The sequence below is a fragment of the Bos javanicus genome, chromosome 14 (assembly GCF_032452875.1).
Source record: "Bos javanicus breed banteng chromosome 14, ARS-OSU_banteng_1.0, whole genome shotgun sequence".
Lineage (NCBI taxonomy): Eukaryota > Metazoa > Chordata > Mammalia > Artiodactyla > Bovidae > Bos > Bos javanicus.
The window spans coordinates 10514356-10533081 of NC_083881.1; the positions used below are offsets into that span (position 1 = coordinate 10514356).

Here is an 18726-nt window from a genome sequence, read left to right on the forward strand (position 1 = left end):
TTTATGTTCATTATAGAAAATCCAACACTGTACACACAAAAAAAGAGAAAAATAAAAGTCCTTCTATTAACTACCTAGGACTAATTGCTATTAATATTTTGGGGTATATTCTCTCAATCTTTTCTCCCTATTAATAGATGCATTAAAAAATTCTTATTTAATTGTGATAGTTGTATTTGTCAGAGAGAAATTGTGGCTTAGACAGAAATTGTGACTTAGGAAGTTGCCTGAGGTCCCAGGCTTAGGCACTAGAATTCTGGGACCAGAATTTGGGCCACATCTGTCAGCCTCAGAAGCCCTCTCTCATTCCCTGGTCTTTGATTTACCTGCTGCATAACCAGCAGTCTGTGTACTAATAGGGTTTTACTACAGTTCTGTTCTGAGAATCGTGATTTCATCGCTCTCTGTTTATCCACAGACTCATCTTTATTCATATAGTCGGGAAATATTTCATTGGGTGCTTTGTGGGTGCTGGAGGTTGCCCACTGGATAGCTGGTTCACATGCAGGGAAGAATGAGGTCCTTTCTCTTCCCAGAGACTTTGGACAAAATTTCTGAGCTTCCCTCGGATTGGATCATCTCAGGACACACCTCTGTCTCTCAACCAATCATGGTGACAGAGGAACACTGATTGGCTTAGGCCATTCTGGACCCACCCCTGGAATTGCAGATGAGGTCTGAATGAATGAGGGATGCTGCTTGGCGGGAGAGAAATGGAATAGATGCTGAAGAGGCAACTGCTATCTCTAAGTGTTTAGGATCTGGCTATAGAAAGATAAGTAAGGCATTGTACCTACTTTTTAAAAGTTCACATTCTAGTGTGTTCCTGAGAGTTTGACAGTGATCAGAGGAAGGGGTATTTACATTGTTGAATGTAAAAATGCATTACATAATTTTTTTCGTTCTTAGAGTGTCCTTGTCACAAAGGTGTTTCCATTTTACAGAGAGGAAACAAGTTCAGAGAGATTAAGTGGCTTGCCACAGTTGCACACCTAGGAGCGGAGCAAGGTGTTTTGAGGCTGTGGATCCCGTATTTCTTCCTCTCCCTATTGTGATAGTCATGGAGAAAATAGATCACTAACAGAGACCCTTCAAAGTTTTGCCTAATGACTCCTCCACAATAAGGGCCTTGGGAGTAGTTACTGCTTTTCATTTCAGGCTTTTGTTAGAGGATCATGCCTCCTGTTTTTTTTCTTTAACTCTAGATGGGAGGAAAATGCCTCTCCCTGGTCCAGATAAGTAAGAGATAATTGAATGAGCTTCTGAAAAAAGCAGAACCATTGACAGCTCAGAATACATCAGGAGAGATGATTGCCTTCAGATACTTTTACAAAAATGATTTCTCTCTTTTTTTGACTTTGCTGCCTGAGGCTTCCATTTGGTTTTAAAATAGTAGAGTAACTATTATGGAATCATACACAGTGCTTCCTCCCCCTGGGCCCCAAGTTAACTCATGTGTTCACAACACAGGATACATTTTTGGGTAAAGGGTTTATGGAAAGCCCAGTGTGATTCCTAAATTAAGCTGCCCAAACTAGGGCAAACAAGCTGGATTTTCTGGTTTTCTCCAGATTCTGTCGAGACTTAGCATTCAACAGAGCAAGAGATGGTCTGCTGAAAATCACTTGTGTGCTGGTGGTAAGATGTCTGTATTCATACTGTTGTCTGCACCCAACCTACAGGGGCTTTGCTGCCAGGTGAAAGGCCCCCCCTTTTTTTATATACCTTCTTTTAAATTAATTGATTATGGATTTGGCCACGTCGGAGTCTTGATTGTGGCATGCAGGATCTTTGTTGCGTCATGCAGGATCTTTTCCATGGTTCACATGGATTCTCTAATTACGATGTGTGGGCTCAGTAGTTGAGGATCTTAGTAGTTGGGATCTTAGTTCCCTGACCAGGGATCATACCCGAGTCCCCTGCATTGCAAGGTAGATTCTTTACTACTCAAGGTCCTTGTTTTTGTTCATAGATCTCCTGATCTCATTTATTTCCATCTCTGTGGATGTAATTTCAACCTGAGAGAAATGAGTGAAAAGAGAGAAATCAACATGATAGTTGGTGATAAGCTGACCCATAAGGTTTTCAACTTAGATGCTGTATTTTTGAGATCCTGTGTCTGCTTTTCACTTCTTTTTCAGGTTATTAGTGATGATAATTCATTTATTAATACCTATTCACATTTCTATTAATTTAGGCTATTGCATTTTGGATCTTGGGGATGGAGAGCTGAACAAAGAAATAGTTACTAGTAGCCTTTGGGTTACTAGTAGTACAGTGGCTCTCCTCTGACCAAATCTCCTCCCAATCTGTTCACACTAGTATCGTATTTTTGGTTTTGATTTACTGTGGGCCTGGCAAACTTATGAAAGAGGAAGTGAGATCTGAAGGTAAAATGCATAGCCTTTAGCATGGGGTAAAGACCAGAAAAACCAGATTGCTGGGCTCATCTATTTGACCCTGGAGGGGGCCCACTGTGGTTGTTATTAGGACTGATATTTAGGGGTTGTTTGTTGCCTTATATAACCTCGCTCACCCGAATGATATGAACACCACTGTCATAAAGGTGGCAGGATCATGGAACCTGGGAGCAGACCAGCTTGTATGTGTGTGGGTGAGTGTGTGTACACCTGGACATATGTGTCTGTATAGATGTACATCTTGCTGCCTCTGGGACAGTGGTTCTCAAACTTGTCTGTACGTTAGAATCATCTGGGGATCTTTTAAAATTTCAAAGCCAGGGCTACACACCAGATGAGTTAATTCACTGATTCTGGGCTGAGACACAAGTACTGGGAGTTAGAGAGATCTCCAGGTGATTCCAATTTGCAGACAAGTTTAGGAACCCTTGGCGTATAAGAATTATAATAACAATATCATTATTATCATTTGAAGATGAGTAGGGGTAATGGTGGGCTTCCCTGGTGGCTCAGTGGGAAAGAGTCCGCCTGCCAATGTAGGAGACACAGGTTTGATCCCTGGATCAGGAAGATCCCCTGAAGAAGGAAATGGCAACTCATCCAGTATTCTTGCCTGGAAAATCCCAGGGACAGAGAGGCAAGGAGTCTGGCGGGCTACAGTTCATGGGGTCACAAAAGAATTGGATCAGACTTAGCGACTGAACAACAAGAACAAGAGATAATGGTAATGACAGTGTTACTAGCCACCATTTATCATTTACCAACTGCTGCTTATAAGGCAGGCAGTGACCTGAGTATCTAAACAGCAGGATCACATCTAACCTGCACAGCAACCCTGCAAGATAGCTTTATAGGTGGTTGAATAAGGAAAGGAGGAAGTCATGTGTTTGTAACTGACGTCAGCTACAGAGTTGCTTAATCCAAAGTGTCAGGTGAAGTCTAGAAAGATGGAGTTGTTGGGCTCCTTTTGTTGATCCCAGAGTGACCACTGTGGTCATTGTTGGGGCTGAGATTTAGGGCTTGTTTGTTACCGCAGCATAACATGGCCCATCCTGACGGATGCAATCATCCTTTTTAATAACCACAGTTTGATTTAGAAGTCGATATGCAAAAGAACATGTTGCAAGGTTATAAATTGAGGGTGAGTTTATTTTGGCTTGTGGCTTGGAAAGAGAAATGAGTGTAGTAAACCAGGCTATTAATCTTGGGCTGGTTGATTCATCCATCAAAATCCAAGGAATCAGGTGTAATAAATTAATAAAACATAACCTTGTGTTTGCACAGCACTTTTCTCAATGGAATACATGGTGCTAATGCAAACCTCATGCTGCAGCTGGTCTTTTTGACACATCCTAGGAGGACTGTCAGGTTAGGTAGGGCTATGTGTTACTGTGAGGTAAAAACAGAATCTAATTCACGTGGGAATCTGTATGCAACATCTGTAGAGATGCCTGACCGGAGTCTTGGTGAGTAGTTTGGACAGGAAGCGTGAGAGGGGTGGGAAGGATGTTGGTAGCAGAGGGAACAGCATGGGCAAAGGCACAAGGAATAGTACTTACAGGAACTCTGTAAGGAAGTAGTTCAGTATTACTACCAGGATACCACTCCCTTACTCAAGGGAAACTGGGAAGTCCCATGACATCTTCATTTCCACTTACTTCTTCATCCTTCAGTACACATCTCTTAACATTTTTTCCCCCATACCTTGGAACAGATTTACGAGTAATGAAGGGTTAAATAAGGATAATGTGTGTGTGTGTGTGTGTGTGTTTTAATTTTTATCCATTGATTTTTGGTTGTGCTAGGTCTTCATCTCTACACATGGGCTCTCTGTAGTTGTGTCGAGTGGGGGCTACTCTTCGTTGTGGAGTGTGGGCTTCTCATTGCTATGGCTTCTCTTGTGGAACTTGGGCTCCAGGCTCATGGGCTTCAGTAGTTGTGGCACATGGGCTGCGTTGCCCCATGGCATGTGGCATCTTCCCGGACCAGGGATTCAAAACCCATGTCCCCTGCATTGGCAGGTGGATTCTTAACCACTGGACCACCAGGAAAGTCAAAGGATAATGTTTCAGTTGATCTCATGTATCCTGGAAGATCACACCAGACAACACATCAAATGTTGCACACTGCTTCTTAGTAGAGATTTTTTGCAGGACTGTGTTGACACCTCAGTGATCCAGTCCAACCTTTGGAAATCAACTCAGCAGTTCTCTATTGTAGATGGGAACCTGTGTGATCCTCACTCTGGACCCAGAATCCAGGCCTAGAGGATTGTGTTCTATGAGCCCCCCTGGACCTGTCTTGGACTCCATCATTTAGCTAAGAGTACGATGTTGGATTAAAAATGAATTCCAAGGTTCTGTCCTTGTCTAAAATTAGGTGATTCATTCAGAAACTCTGATGCAGGCCCTCATGAATAACAAGTGGCCTATTAATTAACAATGTTAAATAAATGCTGAAATGAGAACCACATATATTTCTCTGAGTCTGTGGGTTCACACAAGACCAGAGTTCAGGCAAAGTGGCATTCCCCTCTTCTTCTCTGCATTAAAACTAAGGATGGGTGCTTTCTCATTAAACCTGTGTTCTTCTTTTTTTTTTTTTTGCCCAGTGAATACTAAATTTGGTTTTCTAATTTATTTTTAATTGGAGAATAATTGCTTTACCATGTCGTGTTGGTTTCTGCTGTACAACAACCCTGAATCAGCTATAAGTATACATATAGCCTCTCCCTCTTGAGCCTCCCTCCCACTCCTCAACCTGTGTTCTCACGTGAAATCAGCCCCAGGATTTTAGAGAGGAAGCTAGCTAAACCAGTTAAGCTTCTTTTTAACTTGGACTTTATTGGTTCTCTCCTGGAAAGATTTCTTTTTTTTTCCTTTTTTAACCTTATACAGTATCTCTTCTTCTGTGGCCTTGAAACTGTGAGAATCTAAACTCTTGTCTTGCTCTTAGCTCCTGTTTGGCATATTCACATCATACTGTCTAAAGCTCTAAATTTCAACTGTTGTGTCACGTAGCTGGTGACCTCATCATTTTGGCTAATTTGGGAAGAGGGGGGGCAGTTTACATCTCACCTCCTTGTGCTGCTGATCCATTCCCTGGTTTCAAGGCTGTGGCTGTGCTGGGGGTTCAGAGTAGGGTAAAGGCCCTAGCACTGGGTTAACTCAGCTGTTTGACCAGCTGCCATGGTTTGAGTGCATGCCTTGTGCCAGGCATGGTGCCCGGCTCTGTGCTAGCACTGTGGATGCAGGGTTGACATGACAGGCATGGCTCCTGCCCTGGTGAACCTCACAATGTTCAAGGATGTACACAAATCACCATGCAATTTACAATTATGATATGTCCTTGAAATACGTAACACCGGTCCTGAGAACTCTCACAGCAGGGGCTCTGACCTGCTTCGCTCAAAGTTCAGATGCCTGGCGGTGATGAAGAGCTCAGGTGAGCAGGTGGAGGCTGGAGGCTTTCAGAGTAGCATGTAATCCCAAAAGCAAGGTAGGACCAGGTGAGAGGTTCAGGATGAAGCCCACAAACAGCACTAGGGTCCTGGTGATTTGATCAAGTTCAGCATAAGGGCTGGACGTCTCCTCCCTATCTCTCCCCACACCCCCAGCGCTGACTCCCCCACACCAAGAGGAATGGTCCTTTCCCTTTACTTTCCAGGCTGCTTGTCTGTATCAGTTTCTTTGGCAGTTGTGTGTTGCTTTGTACCATAATAAGGTCGTGTGTCTTCATCCCCTGGAAGGGAAGGCTGTTTTCTGTACTCTTTGTGTGTTCCCCAGTGTGTGACCCTAGTTGATCAGTTGGGTCATGAAAAGACCTACATTTTACCAGTTAACTTTGGTTTGTGGGCCTCTTATATTCTTCTTGCATCCACAGCAGCAGATCAAGAAGAGTAACAGGTAGCCCCTCCAAAGGCCTCCGAATATCAGACTCACCAAAGCCTCTGTTGATTAGACAGTGAATGGGGAAATACTATCAACTTGGGTATAGTTTAATAGAAATTAGCTTGTAATTAAAAGTTCAAAGTAAGTTGGCATTTCTTTTCTGAATCATATTACCTAGTTTTATTTCTACCCCTGTGATTCTTTCCATTCACAGAATAACTAACCTCCAAGAGCCGCCTCCTATTTGCTTAAGCCCTTTTGGCCCCTTCCTTCGGGTCTGCTGCCGTCTTCCTTGGACATGTCTTCCATTGCGCCTTCATTTTTCTCTCTTTACATGCTTCTCTGTTCTAATGCTGTCTTTTTGAACAGATACATTTATTCAGAACATTGAAGGAAAATAAAAGTCTTTCATCCCTACTCTCATGTTGTCATTGAGATTTAATTTCTCTGATCCCATTTGCCGTTTCCCCATGAGGGTAGATATTTTATATGAGTGGCATTCTATTTTATGTATATACTTCTGTGCTTTGCTCTTTTTTTTTTCTTTTAATTTTTTTTGGTGACTCTACACAGCTTGCCGGATCTCAGTTTCTCTATCAGGGATGGAACCTGCTCCCCCTGCGTTGGAAACGCAGGGTCTTAACCACTGGACCATCAGGGAAGTCTCTGTACTTTGCTCTTTAATATTCACAGTTTTTCAGTCAACAGATGTTAATTGAGCTCCTGTGTGCCAGGCGTTGCTCTAGTGGCTGGGGATAAACAGATCAGTGAACAGACCAGATCTGCATCCCTGTTGTCCTGGTGCTTCTGCCTTATTCAGAGAGATGCACGATAAACACAGTACAAATTCTATTAGGAGGTAATTAACATCATAGAACAAAAGTAGGGTTAAAGAAGGTTGGGATTGTTAATTTATAAAATATTGTCTCATGTTGCTACCATCTTTGCATGTACATACGTGCTATGTACTAAGTTGCTTCGGTCATGTCCGATTCTTTGAGACCCCATGGACTAAAGCCCGAGAGGCTCCTCTGTCCATGGGATTTTCCAGTCAATAATGCTAGAGTGGGTTGCCATGCCCTTTTCCAGGAGATCTTCCTGACCCAGGGATTGAACCCCCATCTCATATTTCCTGCGTTGGCAGGCGTGTTCTTTACCACTATCACTCTATGTATCTGCTGCTGTTGCTGCTGCTAAGTCACTTGTCGTGTCCGACTTTGTGCGACCCCATAGACGGCAGCCCACCAGGCTCTGCCGTCCCCGGGATTCTCCAGGCAAGAACCCTGGAGTGGGTTGCCATTTCCTAGGGGTTGCTTATTATCCTTGATATTGATGGATTATAATTTATTGAAAACCTTAGAAATATAAACTTCAAATCTGGAGAGGACTTAAAAGTCCTTGAGAGTAGAACCTTCATTTTCAAAGTGAGGAAACAAATCCAGAGAAATGAAATGACTTGTTCAAAATTATCCAGCCCCTAAGTGGCAATGCAGAAGCTTTTAAATTGTTATTAAATTAGTTTTCATTAATTCTAAAGACAATTCTTTCAAATTCAACTATGCTGTTTCCCTGTTGCAGGAAACTTATTTCTGGTTTTTATTATACATAATGCTAGTACAGGCAGCTTTATGCAAATACTACCTTAAGGTAGGAGGTTAATTAATAATTAGAAATAATAACAAACAAGGACTTCTTTGGTGGCTCAATCAGTAAAGAATCTGCCTGCAATGCAGGAGACATGGGTTCGATCCCTGGGTGGGAAAGATCCCCTGGAGAAGGAAATGGCAACCTGCTCCAGTATTCTTGCCTGGGAAATCCCATGGACAGAGGAGCCTGGTGGGCTACAGTCATGGGGCCGCAAAGCCAGACATGACTTAACAACTAAACCATCACCACCTTTGCCAGGCACCGCCCTAACTGCTTTACTTGCGATAACATCATTTTGACAGTGGATAGATACCCTTACTTTCCTAGTTTTTACAGATGAGAGAATGGAGGGAGGAATTCAGACTCTGAGTACAGGGTCTGAGCTCTCAGCCACTGTGACATACAGCCTTCTGAGTCTGAATACTAAAACCGCAAATTTCAAAACTCAGAATAAATAATCTGTAACATATAATTGTTTTAACCACTTGAGAGTTTACCAAGACCAGGGATGTCTTAGATTTAGTTGTATGTCACTGCTGTTTTTAGAGTAAAAAGTGGTTGACTATGGAGGATTTCCTGTTCCATCTGTTATTTTAGTTAACCCTGACAATAGCAGTGAATTAGGTGGTTATTGTGCCTATTAAAGATGAGTAGTATAGGCACTTCCTTGGCTGTCCAGTGATTAAGCCTTTACCTTCCAATGCAGGGGGTACAGGCTTGATCTCTGGTCAAGCAGCTAAGATCTCATGTGCCGCGTGGCCAAAAAATAAAAACATAGAACAGAAGCAATGTTGTGACAAATTCCGTAAAGACTTTAAAGAAAAAATGGTCCACATTAAAAAAGAAATCTTAAAAAAAAAGTTGAGTCATCTAGTATTTTAGATGAAGCCTGGACATTGAGAGATTAAGTTAATATTTGTAGAAAGAAAGGGGCAAGTAGGAAGCAAGGAAGCTTGAGTGACTCGTGCATGTCAAAAGCTTTAGAGCCTGGGGTCTAATCTTGGCTTCATCTCTTAGTAACTTTGTGACCTCCAGCAAAATACCTAACGTTTTTTTTTTTGTACCTCACTGGAATTTTGTTATCCAGAAACTGCTGCTGCTGCTGCTGCTGCTAAGTCGCTTCAGTCGTGTCCGACTCTGTGCGACCCCATAAATGGCAGCCCACCAGGCTCCCCTGTCCCTGGGATTCTCCAGGCAAGAACACTGGAGTGGGTTGCCATTTCCTTCTCCAATGCAGGAAAGTGAAAAGTGAAAGTGAAGTCACTCAGTCGTGTCCAACTCCTAGTGACCCCACGGACTGCAGCCCACCAGGCTCCTCCATCCATGGGATTTTCCAGGCAAGAGTACTGGAGTGGGGTGCCATTGCCTTCTCTGGAACTGGAAGCAAAAAAATCTTTCTCTTGATGTTGTTATAAGGGTTGGATTAGAACATGAGTGGAAATCAGCCAAAATGAAACCATTGATCAGAGGTATTGGTGGTAATAGTTGCTTCTGTCATTACCAGATTTCAACCCAAACTCGTTTCTCTTTCCTCTAACTATGATATTTCTGGAAAACACATACAAAAATCTCTTTTTTTTCAAACTGAGGTATTCTTGCCTGGAAAATTCCGTGGACAGAGGAGCCTGGCGGGTTAGTCTGTGGGGCTGCAAAGAGTCGGACACGACTGAGCAGGCACACGTACAGTAGTCGCTTTACAATGCTGTGTTACTTTCAGGTGTATAGTGCAGTGATTCATGTGTGTGTATTATTTTTTAGACTATTTTCCATTATAGGTTATTACAAGGTAGTGAATATAGTTCCTTGTGAAAGTTGCTCAGTCATGTCTGACTCTTTGTGACCCCATGGACTATATACAATTCATGGAATTCTCCAGGCCAAAATACTGGAGTGGGTAACCTTTCCCTTCTCCAGGGGATCTTCCCAACCCAGGGATCAAACGCAGGTCTCCTGCACTGCAGGCAGATTCTTTACCAGCTGAGCCACCAGGGAAGCCCAAGAATACTGGAGTGGGTAGCCTATCCCTTCTCCAGCAGATCTTCCCGACCCAGAGGTCGAACCAGGGTCTCCTGCTTTGCAGGTGGATTCTTTACCAACTGAGCTATCAGGGAATCCCATAGTTCTTATAGTTCCTACTTACAGGTAGGTCTTTGTTGTTTATATATTGTATGTGTAGTAGTGCACATCTGTTAATCCCAAACTCCTAATTTATCCCACCCGCCTTCTCTTTTGGTAACTGTAAGTTCACACAAAGTCTTATTTAAATGGCATCGATAAATTAGTGACCCTTGACACAATTAGGGATTCTCTTTTTTTAATTTTTAAAAAACTTTTTATTTTATATTGGAGTATAGCGGATTAACGGTGTCATGATAGTTGTAACCGACAAGGGATTCTCTTCCTTCATAGTTTCCTCTGCCTCTGTGGGGGTGCCATAAAAGGTGGGGGGACAGCAGATCAACCTCTCTTTGGGTTTCTGGGTCACAGCGGGGTGAGGCCTGGGAATGGATGGCTCACCCAGCCCTTCCTCTCCCTTACATCCCTCTGGATCTGACTTTCAGACATCTCAGCCCCACCTTCCGTGACCCCTTCCTATGCCTGTGCATCTTCACAAGGCGACCTGGCCGCCGTGGGGGTGGACAGGTGGGTCAGGCTGTGGGCGCACTGGAACACTGAGGGGTCCTTTTGGAGCGGGGTCTGCTTCTCCAGGTGGGCAGGGGAAGATCTTTTCTTGTGGAGGGTGTGACTTTTGAGCTGAAAATGCCAAGAGGTTCTTGAACCACACAAGGGGACTGAGAGAACTGTTTGTAGGAAAGGCCAGCATCCGCTTCCGTGTCCTCGTAGACTTTCCTGTAGCCAGCTCTTCTCTAAGTGGGGCACAGGCTTTGGCCCACAGACTGCTTACAACATCAGTCAACTCCATGGACCAGCCCATCCCTCTTGGGAAAAACCTAGCCATAGAACAGGGTCTGGGAAGGAGACGTGAAGATGTATGAAGTCTCTGCTTTCTTCTTTTTATGTTCAAATCTTGACAAGAAGACACGTTCTTTGCTTCTGTCGCCTGTATCAGCAGCTTATTCCTGAAATGAACTCCTCGACATCGTCCTGGCTTCGTCATACTCGAGCTTTTCCGGCTGCAAACAATTTTGCTTCTAGTTGATGGGGACTCTAATGACTCCAGGTGGTGAATGGACGGTGGGGAGTAGACTTCTGTAGAAATACAGCTCGAAAGCAATACAAACACAGAACGGAAAAGGGGAGGCTGGTGAAGAGGGGAGGGCTGTATTACAGCGTGTTACCTTTGTTGACATTGAAGAAACCAACCCTTTACCTTAACACTGGGGAACTTGTTAAATGCTTTGTGGAGTGGCACAGGGTCCCTCATGTATGTATTATAGAGCCTTTAACAACAAGTTGCTCAAGTACCTTTGTTAAGGAAAGATGACCAAGACAGATCATGAGATGAAACACAGCAGATGACAATTCAAAATATGAACCATTTTTATATAAGTCAATGCATTATCTTTACATAGATATAGACATAGTAAAAACATTTGGAAGCGTGTCCACATGGTTTGGGAGGTTAGCTCATGGGGTGTTTATATTTTCTTCCTTTTGCTCCTCTGAATTTTCAGATTTTTTCTGCAATCAACATGTAAATATTGTTCATATAGTCAGAGTGAAAGAAAGGTAGAGGAAGCCAGAAACCTCTTTTTTTTTTTTAACTCAAATTTTAACACCTTAAATCCTTCCACGTATTTATTGAGGTCTTCTAGGAGCTGGGTGGGCACACCCAGGTGTAGGGACAGGAATGGGCAGGGTAGCCTTGGCCTCTGCCTTCACTGAGCTGACCTTGTGTTGAAAGTCTTTTTTTTTTAATTTAAAATATTTTTTTAAGCTCAAAAATAAAAAAATTACAGGTTGTGGTAAGTGCTAGAAGGGGGAAAAAAAAGCCAGTGACATATGAGGGAATATGGAAGGGAAGGTCAACTTTAGGAGGGAATGGAGGGACCACTTTGAGGAGTGACCCTAGAGAAGGCTGAGACGCAGCTGCATGGCAAGTGTATTCAGGGCGTAGGGAGGGGCCAGCAGATGCTGCCTTCCTGCAGGTCACTCAGAGGGATGGTGAAACTTGAACTGCAGCTGCCCAGCATGAGCACTGTGTTGCACTTGGAAATGTGAGGAGACTTAGGGATACACCTTGTAACTCTGGGGGCATATGGCCATACGGATAACTTTATGGCCTCTGAGAGATTGGTTAATGTTTTGCTAAATCACAGGAATGTATTGGGTTTGAACTGTTGAGTCTGTTCTTTGGTTCTTTTTGAGGAGCAGCTCTGATGTCATCCTTGATGCTAGATAGGCTTTGAGCCCTGCTCAGGGATTCCCCGGAGAAGGCAATGGCACCCCACTCCAGTACTCTTGCCTGGAAAACCCCATGGATGGAGGAGCCTGGTTGGAGAAGGAAATGGCAACCCACTCCAGTGTTCTTGCCTGGAGAATCCCAGGGACGAGGGAACCTGGTGGGCTGCCGTCTCTGGGGTCCCACAGAGTCGGACACGACTGAAGCGACTTAGCAGCAGCAGCAGCAGCAGGGATTCCCAGGCCTCCTTCCCCATCCTCTTTTGCATTCATTAAACTCACACATTGGGTGGGTGCTCGTCTCTGTAAGGCATGACCCATGACTCTTCATCCTCAGCCTGGGCTGTGGTGGAAATATCTGGGAAGGTGCCTCTTTGTTCAGGGATTCAGTATCCACTGATTCCTCAAAGAGGAGGAGGAGAGCAGTTGAGAGAAGTCCCTGAAAGTTATATTAAGGACAAAGACTCGATACAGAGTCAACAAAAGCTATAATCTTGGTGCTTAAACATACTGGGTAGTGTATTTGAGTTAACAGTGGCAGCAGCTATTCACGGAATCCTCCTAAGTACCACTGGACCGTAAAAATCAAGAACCATAGCAATGTTCAGATCCTTTGACCCATCGATTAAAATCCATGGAACTTATGCTAAGGTTATCTTTTTTTTTTAGTGGGGAGAAACCAAGAAAACAGTGATGTCTATTCTGTAATAGCAGTAATAGTAATGACAGAGTACTTTGGGGTTTTGAACTCATTTTCCTGTTGTTGATCAGTCCCTCAGTCGTGCCCTACTCTTTGTGACCCCATGGACTGCAGCACGCCAGGCTTCCCTGTCCTTCACCATCTCCTGGAGCGTGCTCAAATTCATGTCCATTGAGTCAATGATGCCATCCAACCATCTCGTTCTCTGTCATCCACTTCTCCTCTTGCCTTCAATCTTTCCCAGCATCAGGGTCTTTTCCAGTGAGTCAGCTCTTGGCATCAGGTGGCCAAAGTATTGGAACTTCAGCTTCAGCATCAGTCCTTCCAGTGAATATTCAGGGTTGGTTTCCTTTAGGATGGACTGGTTTGGTCTTTCAGTCCAAGGAGATTTTCCTATACAGCATTTATAAGAGCACTGAAACATTCCTGTGAGTATGTTTTTATGTCCATTTCACAGAAGGGGAATAGAAGGTTAGAGAGAGGAAGTGAGTGCCCTGCTTCACTCTGGCAGATTCAGGCTCTGAGCACATGCACTGTCACCTGTAGGAAGCTCAGAAACTGAGGAAATTGCTGGGAGGCCAGGAGGCAGAGGGAAGGACCCAAGACTGAAAATAATTAGTGAAGGTGAAGGTGAAGTCGCTCAGTCGTGTCCGACTCTTTGCGACCCCGTGGACTGTAGCCTACCAGGCTTCTCCGTCCATGGGATTCTCCAGGCAAGAATACTGGAGTATAGGCTTAATTCTGTCCCAAGTACTGAGCAAACTTTATCTAAACTAATTTTTAGAACAAACTGTGGGGAAACTGAAGTTCTGAGATTAACCTGTGAAGGTTGTAGGACAGGCGTCAAACCCTGGCGGGGCTAAATCCACAGCTCCCTGGTGCTTTTAGCTCTGCATTATTGCCTAGTGGTTCACAAGAATGCATTGCTGCAAGAGGGAATAATGAATGAAGGAGTGAATGGATGAGATGGATTAGGCCATAGAGAACTGTTGCTGTTGTTCAGTTACCAAGTCATGTCCAACTCTTTGCAACTCCATGAAACTGCAGCACGCCAGGCTTCCCTGTCCTTCACTGTCTGCTGGAATTTGCTCAGACTTAGGTCCGTTGAGTCCGTGATACCATCCAACCATCTCATCCTCTGTCACCCCTTCTCCTCCTGTCCTCAATCTTTCCCAGCATCAGGGTCTTTTCCATTGAGTCGGCTCTTCACATCAGGTGGCCAAAGTATTGGAGCTTCAGCTTCAGCATCAGTCTTTCCAATGAATATTCAGGGTTGATTTCCTTTAGGATTGACTGGTTTCATTTCCTTGTTGTCCAAGGGACTCTCAAGCGTCTTCTCCATACCACAGTTCGAAAACATCAATTCTTTGATGCCCAGCCTTCTTTATGGTCCAACTCTCACATCCATATGTGACTACTGGAAAAATCATAGCTTTGACTATACAGATCTTGTCAACAAAGTAATGTCTCTGCTTTTTAATACACTGTTTAGCTTTGCCATAGAGAGTGGACATTAGGATTCCCATGGTCGATACATTCCTTTTCGACAGCTTTGTAATTTCCACATGCAACAGGGTTGCTCAAGTGTCTCCCATGAGAGTTGCAGCTTTCCTTGCCCTTGAGGCTACACTTTTCCAATACCCTTCACCTAAAGGCTCCCTTTCTTCGCTCAACTCATCCCTTGCAAAATGCCCAGAGTCAAATGAGTCCAGGGTGAACCAGGCGTGCAGGTTGTGGACCTTTAGCAACTGAAAGGAAACAGAGCTATTTCAACATGATGAAATATTCTGCAGCCTTAAAGTGATAAATGTGTCTGGAAAAATAGGAAAAGATACTAGGAGGTAGTTGCACATATCTGAAGATACCAACTGAAGCAGTGTTCATTTACATGGATAAAGGTTGGAAGAGAATAGGAATGAAAACTGGAAAGGTTTGGGATTGGATGGTGTCACTGTCAGATTAATCTGTGAAGCTAGGAACCGCAGGGTCATGACCCACAGTTTCTGCTTTTTCTTCCCCTAAATTCCACTAGTCACAAACATGTGTAGATTCTATAATACATCAGTAAATACCTCAATTCTGTTGTCCATTCTTTCTCTCCACTGCCAGTTTCCTAGAACAGGCTCTTACTATGTCTCGCCTGGACCTCACAACAGCTTCTCTGGTCTGCTGGTCTCCATTGTCTCTCCCACTGTAGTCCACATTGGACACTGTGGTCAGAGTGATCTTGGTATAAAACACATCTGATTATGTCTCTCCCTTGCTTAGAAGCTTTTATTTACTGGTGGTTGCCTTCAGGAGGCAAGTTCAGACTCCTTAGGATGGTGTTTGAGGAGGTCCTTTCCAACCACCCAGTCTTCCCCCAAGCATGTCATGACCTCCCCTTCCTCTGCCCATGTAACTTTTCTTCTTGGCCCTCCCCCCATCTCTTCAAGACCAAGCTTATCCTCTGAAGCCTTCATAGCCATTCCAGGGAGAGTTAGTTGCTCCACCCTCTGAAATTAGAACGAATCATGCCGTGTTGTAATTGTGGGGTTACGGCCCTTCCCTTTACTGAATTTTGAGCCTTCCAGGACAAGAGCCACATGACTTACTGACTTCACCCTGTGTCCCATGGTGCCTGGGACACAGTAGAGGGGCAAAACTGTGTTGATTGAATGACTCAGTGACTGAATTTGTAAAAAGCAAAAGAGGAAATGCAAGTCAAAGGCTTTTAGTACAGTGCCTGACACATAGACTAAGGATTAAAAAAAAAAAAAAATGCTAACAAGCCACCATGGTTAAATCATCTTTAAAGCCTAGTACTTTTATGTAAACATCTTTTTTTGCATCCTTTGTTTTTTTTCAACCTGAGACTTTGACCACAGCTGAAATGTGATTACATTTATGCAGAAGGATGAAGAAGGGATCGTGGAAGAGTAAATTCATCACTTCTCCTAGGTTTTTGTTTTCTCTCCCCTCTTTCAGGACCTCCCACATGGGATAGTGGCAGAGCTTACACAGGTCAGGAACATGTGTAGGCTGATAAGGAGAAAGGTGTCTCTGAAAAAAGCAGTCTATACTCCTCTTGGGACTCATCCTCTATTTTACAGTTATCACTCATCAAATGGATTGTTTCTTTGCTGGTCTGTAAGCTCCTCCAGGCCAGCATCATGTCTATGTCACTTTGCAGAAATAAAATGCGGACCAATGAATGACAGTTGATGGGCATCAGATTTCTGATCAGTGTAAAAGAAGAGGCTCCTAGGACTTCCCTCGTGGTCCAGTGGTCCCTGCTTCCACTACAGGGGTGAGGGTTCAGTCCCCATTTGAGAAAATTCCACATGCTGTGGAGTGAGGCCAAAATAATTAATTAAAAAAAGAGGCTCCTCACAATTAGAGGATAATGAGCTCCACATAATTGGAGATACTTGAGCTAAACTGAATGTTCACGTGTTGAGGATATTACAGACAAGATTCCTCCTCCTCTCCATGGGAGACTCGGTTCCAGGTGTGTGGTTGCTGGCAGCTCGTATCTAAGGGACTGAGTAGGTGTAAGAACCCTTTCTCTGGCTCAAAGAGAGGATGGTGGGTCGATATGGACCAGAGTTATTTAAGAGTAGGTGTCCGTGTATCAGACAAATGGATCAGAGTTCTTGGATTGTGGAGACTGTTCTGTTAGCATCAGTGTTTGCAAAACATCAGCGCCCTGTGTTCCATTGAAATTGATGAAGATTATAGTGGATACAGTGTAAGACCCCCAAATCATCCTTAAGTAAGATAATTAAGGTAAAAGTTTGAGGCCTAGGACTCTTGCCCTTAGTGTGTGCCTTGATAAAGCCACCTGCTCTCTTCATGACGCTCTTAACCACATTTCTTTGTAATATGGCCAATATCACTTGGTCTTCATGTAACTCAAGAGCAAGACAGAAAGCTACATATGGTTAAGTGCTGCCTTCTATATCTGGGGCAAGGAGTGTTTGCTTGGCTACCTATGGTAAGGCCCAGATCACTACTGGGATCTTACCTATTTGACTAGAACAAGGGTTCATAATCAGGGTTTCATAGATAGGCTTCCTGGATCCAAAAATTTCCTGAAATTGTGTGCAGTTCGTTTGCCTGTATACATTAACCTGGAGAGAAAAGTGCATACTTTTATGGGATTTTCAATAGAGATCTTGACCTCAAAATGTTTAGGACCATTTACCTTCATAGTTACTATCTGCTTAGCAGTCAAATTGAAAATATCCCTGGGAGATGTGATCGTTATTTACACTTTGGCATTAATGAAAAAAATCTGAGAGTTTCATAACGGTATTAGGATGAGCTAGCTAGATGGGATGTTCTTGTTTTCTAAGTAAAGCGGGAACCTTTATGTTCAGAGTGAAAAGGGAATTTGGGGAAAATGAAGCTGCGCCCTCTACCACATCCAACTTCTCTGTCCATCAGATAGTATTACCCAGACCAGACCCTAGAACAGAGTCTCATTTATCTGAAAGTGCTCTGTGTAGCACCATGCAAGTCTCAAGTGGCGCCTGATCTCTGTTCTCAGACTGATTATTTAACACCTCCCAAGGGCGTCTCCATGATACCATCGCAGGCGATAACGGTGTACCTCTCGGCTCTGGGGAGCCTGCCAAGCGCATCTGCAGTATCTGGGAGTTTAAGACTCAATCAGCACCTGGCGGAGAGGGAAAGGCGTGCCCGACTTTGATGGGTTAAGCAGAGTCCAGATCTGCGAGTCTCGAGTTCCACTTTCTACCATTTCTGAGCTTACTGGCCTGAGGCAGGTCACTGTCACCTCTGAGCCTCAGTTTTTCCATCTGTAAAATGAGAAGGATGCAAGACGCTGGTCCACCCGGAAGCCATCTCGGCCTTTAAGGTTCTGCCCCTTTAAGGAGGGCGGGGTCGCGGAGAAGGTAGCCGCGCCCCCTTCCTCTCCTCGCGGAGTCCTCCCGACCACCTGTCTCCGGCCTTGCCCCGCCCCCTAGGGGAGGGGCTGGAGCAAAGGGGGCGGGGAAGGAAGACTGGGTTTACCTTGCGGGGCGGGCGCGCGGCGCATGCGCACGGCCGGACAGGTCCGCGGCGCCCTCACTTCCTGGCATTCCCCCTTCCCCCTCCTCGCCGTTACCCTGTACATCCGGGTCATTTGCCCTCCCCGCTCGGAGGAGCCGCCGCCGCCGCTGCCGCCGCCGCCTGGCTCGTCGCGGCTCCGCCACAGGGGCAGGTGCGGAGGGGCTCCCGGTCCGGCCGCCGCCGCCGCCGCTGCCCCGCTCCGGGCCCGGGGCTCCCCCTAGCGCCGCTGAGGAGCCGCCGCCGCGGCTCGAGGAGGGCGGAGGAACGGGGCTGAGAGAGAGCGCCTGGAGGCTCGCGCGGAGGGTGAGTGGTTTATTTTTTTCCCCTTTTCTCCACTTCCCTCACACCCCTGGCTCGCCTGCTCCGCGACCCCATTTTGGCGGAGAGGCGGGCGCGGTGGGGCCGGCGCGGGGCTTCCTCGTCCCCCGCACCCGCCCCCACCGCCGTCGCCGGGGGCCCGCCCCGGCGCCCACCCCCGGCGCTGCGGCGGCATCTCCGCGGGCGCCCCGGGCCCTTCCTCCGCGCCCGGGCCGCCCCGGCGCTCATTCATTCGGTTCTGCCTTTCTCCGCCCCTGCCTCCTTCCACTCGCGTCTCCGCGCGTGTGCTCGCCGTCCCCTCCCGTGCTCAGTCCTGCCTCCGCCCGTGACCTTT

General features: G+C 45.3%; 1 protein-coding gene across 8 annotated transcripts in view; it reads left to right on the forward strand.

Moving 5' to 3' along the window:
- Positions 1-18726, forward strand: part of CYRIB (CYFIP related Rac1 interactor B) — a 148533-nt gene that overhangs the window by 45633 nt on the left and 84174 nt on the right. The window contains exon 1 of one of the 8 annotated variants that reach the window (XM_061438591.1): positions 18331-18377. The exons of the other annotated variants lie outside the window; for them this stretch is intronic. The gene's annotated coding sequence lies outside the window, so the exon portion shown is untranslated. Of the gene's footprint in view, positions 1-18330; positions 18378-18726 lie in introns of those variants that run through there. 8 annotated transcript variants of the gene reach the window in all.